This window comes from Meleagris gallopavo, chromosome 1 (assembly GCF_000146605.3).
Source record: "Meleagris gallopavo isolate NT-WF06-2002-E0010 breed Aviagen turkey brand Nicholas breeding stock chromosome 1, Turkey_5.1, whole genome shotgun sequence".
NCBI lineage: Eukaryota > Metazoa > Chordata > Aves > Galliformes > Phasianidae > Meleagris > Meleagris gallopavo.
This window is the reverse complement of record NC_015011.2, coordinates 72,292,912-72,297,960: the sequence shown is the minus strand read 5'-3', so window position 1 is coordinate 72,297,960 and position 5,049 is coordinate 72,292,912. Positions and strand designations below refer to the sequence as shown.

The window sequence follows — 5,049 nt, the reverse complement described above, 5'->3', positions numbered from 1 at the left end:
TTCTGCCTTGGCTCTGTCTAGTATGCCTCCTCCAGACCAACAGGCAGCTTTGGGGAGGGTGATGTGCTTCACACTTCTCTATGTAGTTAAAAAGCTGGTGCTATCAGCCAGCATCACCATGATTTTTTCAATGCCATATTCAGTTGCATTGAATTATTTCCTTTTTTTTTTAATTAAAGTAACAAAATGAAGTAGGAATATCTTACTGATTTTGAAGCTGAAACAAGCCCTTTTAATGCATGCTGAAGGGACGTTTCCCATTCTCACAAAGCTCAAAAACCCTAAATAACTCCTTATCCTCTCCTCTCCCCCAAAAAACACCAACAAAACAAATATCAAACCAACAAACAAAAACGCATAACAGCAAGATTGCAGTGAATTAGGTTCTCTTTTGCCCTTTCTAAATCTTGCTCACAGGTGCACCTGTTCTGGCAGGACCCCAGACATGTTCTTTCCCTAATTTAGAAATGATCTCCAGCTGATGCATCAAGGTACAGAAAAGTAACAGTCACAATCCTTCCACTGATGTTCTCTAATTGCACAGCACTGACAAAATGAAATTAACTTCAGAAGCCTATTACCTCATAAATTAAGAAGCCAATTGCGAAGGGTTAAAACTCTTCTCCCATCCATGAAATCAGAAATGTTAAGATCGCTATGGACTTGTTCAGTTGATGAAAATTGCAGCAGAAATACAAGAGAGCTGTAATGACTGGAACTGGTTTGTGTAACTTGCAGTGCAGCAGTTAGCAAGTGGTGTTGGCTGGCTGTGAAGTCACTGCATCATTGGAGGAAGTGCCATTAGAGGGCAGCCTTGAGTTTCCCCTGCCTATTTAAGGCTACATCTCAGGAGTTCTGGAGGCTGAGAATAGAATTCCTGATGCTGTATAGTAAAACTCACTTCAGCTCCTTGAAACACAGTAGAAGCTTAAGTGTTCTTCCATTCTGTGAGGGAAAAAAAAAAAGCACCACATGCCTCTAAAATTGAGAATTTGAATTGAGTATTTTCTGAAGAAGTTAGAACCATTCAGATAGTTATATTCACACTCGCGATCCTGTTGTTGTTTTTCTGTTATTCTTTCCCCCCAGAGGAGATAGGGGAACTCTGATGAAGAAGAGCACTTCGATTAACAACTTGAATGTAACCCTACCAAAATTCAAGAACCTTCACCAGCATATAGTTGTATTTTATTTGGTACACATGCATTAAGATAAAGAAGCAAGAGGGTCAAGATACAGTGTACATATGCCCGAGTTTGTCTACAATTCATAAAGAATACAGTGAACATGAGCAGGCATTTCATCAAGCAGGTGTTTTGCAGAGCCCCACCTCCACCTCTCTCCAACATCCAACATTCCAGAGCACTGGGGATGCAGTGTGGTCTGAACAATTTTGTGGTGTGCATGCAGGAGTAGGAAATAATTTGTGAAGGCCTTGAGTAATTGCAATACTGTACAATTGCTCATTCCAACTGGAAGTTGGAAGAAAACATCACTGCCAGTTAAGTATGCCCAGTGATAGTACCTGAAATCAGATTACAATAAATCCATGTGAAGCCATTAGAAAAAGAGGGATAAATTAGGATTTCATAACAATTTTTCTAAAATCTACCTGAAACAGGTTCTATTATATGTACATGTAGCATTATCTTGATACTTATTTTAGCTACCTAGATAATTCAGCAATAACTTATTTCAATTATAGTTTAACCCAAGGCTCTAACAGATATGATTTATATATTATTTATAATTAAGAAGTAGCGCTCCAAAGAAATTAGGGGAAATATTGTTTATGATGCATAAGTTATGCTATTTAGCACATTAAATTCCAACTAGAATTGTGAGACATTCTATGCAACTTTTTGCAGTCATTTTCATATGGCATTTTGGAGCTCTTTACTCAGCACTCCTTTCCAATTACTCAATTGGAGTACATTTTTCTAAAGCATATGTCTGCCCTTTTCAGTTATGTGAGGTTGTTGGCTACGGTAATCTGCAGCAGTTTAGTTAACTTAAAAAATACCCACTGACCCTTTGCATAAAAAGTTTAAAGATTTGGAGCTTAGGATCCTCCTCACTGTTAGCAGCAGAAGTTCATTCAAAGCTTTTTTTTTTTTTTTTTTACTTCTAGACGATGCTAATCTCTTGTCAAAAAAGGAAACAAGGAGTTTTTTTATTTCATACAACAAAGTTGCACATAACAGTAACAGAAGACAGCAAAACAAAACCAAAAATAACAGCCTCAAGAGACTTCACTCAGATCTTAGTTTAATAAATAAAGACTTTGAAAATGCTGAGCCACTCCAGACACAAAAAGCAGTACAATTCTAATATAGAGCAAGGTTTAAATGACAAGCTACAACTTCTTTGAATGTGCATGTGAAATAATAACCAGGTGTAAGGCACGCATACCTAGAGCTAGCAAGAAAATCATTGTATGTATTGTATTACCACACACACAAAGCCTTCCTATTCTTTCAAGGATTACATGGCAGGTAGATAGTTCATCCGCTGGATTTGAAAACCCTGCATTTTCTTAACCAAGCTCGTTGCTTACTAGCTAACTTTTACCTCTGTGCATTGGTGCTCCATTCACACAACTGCACCCAAGCTTTGCACTTCAGGGACTTCAGACAGCCTACTTTGGAAGCCTCAGTGTAGTTGGAGCATTACCACACTCTTTGATTTTCTAACAATAAGAATGACAAACAAAAAAAACAGTCTAACTATAAATTATGGATCACTACAGACGCTTGAAACAATATCCCAGGAAATAAAATCCCTCTCTTCCTTATATAATGAAAAGCTAGTACAGCATTTACTTAACCTTAAACAAATCAAGTCTCACTCTTAATCAACAGCTGAGAGCATTTTACATTTTCAGAATGGTCATTTTTAACTGTTGAATTAGTTAGCATCTGAAAGCTTGGGTACTTCTCAGTGAAAGAAAGCATCATGGGTAATTCATTTATCTACTAAGCCATCTCACAGCTGACTGAAAATCTATGCCATTTGTGTCAGTCCAAAAAGAAACAGTGCTTGTCACTCCCAAAAGACAAGCATAACCTCCTGCTCCCAGAAAGGGGCAGCAGAGAGGATTTCCTCCCTGCTTCAAAAAGAAAAAAATGAAAAAAGAGTTAAAAAGCAAAAATAACTTTCTGACCACATGGAAAATGTATGTCTTTCCTCATATAAATACATAAACACGAGGAAAGAAAAAGTATTCCAGATTATTCTTCAAGACATTTCTATTTCCCTTTTGAGTCAGATCACTTGTCTTCAATCTTGAGTATCCCTGCAGTCTACAGTATTGCAGCATGAGCTATGTAGGTGTTATTCAATGAGGAATGACATATGGAAGGCACTGAGTAATTTATTTTCTTAAGAAATCTGAGATAAAACTTCTTGTTATTATAAGATACAGAGGAATTATCTCAGTATGCATTAAGAACTTTAACAATATTCAAGAATTATAAAAGGGATTTTAGTTTTATTTTTTCAAAATACTTTTGCTTAAATTTTCTCTAGTAGAAGACATTTTATTTGCTTTGGTATTTTATTACAATGTGTATAACCAACAAATACACAGATGTATAATTGACAAGTATACAGAGAAGCTAGGCTGGTCTTTAGAGAGCATGTAGCTGGAAAGATTATCACACTGGAAAGGGATAATCAGAAAATCAGAAAAGAATGGAAAAGCTTACTTGTGTCCTGAGCTTGCAGAAGAAGAATCCAAGAGGAGCAATCTCTAGAGAGAGATCCTTCCCCACTAGCAGTCAGCTCTTAAATGGGTTGAGGTGCAGCCCAGCTCCACCCCTTCTGGTCACACAATTAAATTGCCTTCACCTGTGCTCCCATGGCTGACTCATTGCTTGCCTCAGGTGATCAATCAGAGGTTCAGGCCATGATTCAACAGTTCCCATACACAACAAAAAATAGAAGTCGATATTTAGATTAAGCATACATAATTTTATCCTATTTGCCTAATATTTATATATTTTGGAAGGCTGGTATTTTTTCTATCAGACTCTTTTTTAGTAGTTGTTTAAGATGTCTCATGCTTAGCTCTGCCTAACTTTTTATAGCCAGGTCTTGTTTTTTCTTGATTTTTTTGGGTGCTGATAACAAGTTGAAGTTGGATAGGCTCACTGTAAATTGTGCAAAGTCAGTTAGATAAATCTCAGGTTCTTTTAGGGTATTTTTATCCTTATCAAAAATATATTTGCTTAAATGAAATTGAAAAAATGAATTTATTTTCATAACTTCTTGACATACTACTTTTTTTGTTTGTTTGTTTGTTTTACTTTTTTTGTGTGCTAACCTTCACAGTGCCTAGCTTTGCTAATTACTAGATAATGTATTTCATTTTATACAGAAGGAATCTCATTGGCTTCAGAAGCTCATCATATTCAAATGAATTAATGATGTCTAATGTATTTTGATGATCATAAAGCTTCAATCTTTATAAATCACTTTCAAAACAGCATTTATTCATATAATTCATTTCCAAGCATGTGTTGATGATTAATAAACAGCAAATGCAGACTTCACTCCACAAAACATTTGTACATTCTTTACTCAGCTTTACCAATGGGTTTTAAAAACACTAATACATTCATAATGAAAAACATAGGTAACATAACTATCTTCTTCCCTTACTATCACTTTTTTGTCTACTTTTCCCTTGTCTTCAGACACAAGAATCCTTATTAGCACATTCAGATCAAATAAAACTACATTAGGAAACTAGATTACTAAAGCCATTGAAAGTATTCAAATAAAATAAAACCTAGCCATGAGTTAACAGACCAATTTACTGCTATATTTCTCTTAATCAGCTGCTTGAAAAGGTGGTTAGGTTGTAACAAATACTTCTAGTAGCAGAGATGTCCCAGAGTAAGTGACTCTTACTGACTCTGGACCACCAAGAGACTGTGTTTAGGCAAAAATTTGTTAATCTGCTTACACACAGAAAGTCAGTCAGCTCTCTTCCATTGTATACACTCCCATACCTACTGTACAGTATCATACAAGTTCATTGGGGTT

At 35.9% G+C, this 5,049-nt stretch overlaps 1 long non-coding RNA gene across 1 annotated transcript; it reads right to left on the bottom strand.

Moving 5' to 3' along the window:
• Nucleotides 1–1,067: 1,067 nt before the first annotated feature.
• LOC109365604 lies at nt 1,068–3,783 on the bottom strand. Its single transcript, XR_002111302.1, has 3 exons — nt 3,708–3,783; nt 2,572–2,689; nt 1,068–1,525 (listed from the first exon to the last, which is right to left on the bottom strand). It is a non-coding gene; the product is annotated as an uncharacterized LOC109365604 (long non-coding RNA).
• Between the last annotated feature and the right edge of the window lie 1,266 nt (nt 3,784–5,049).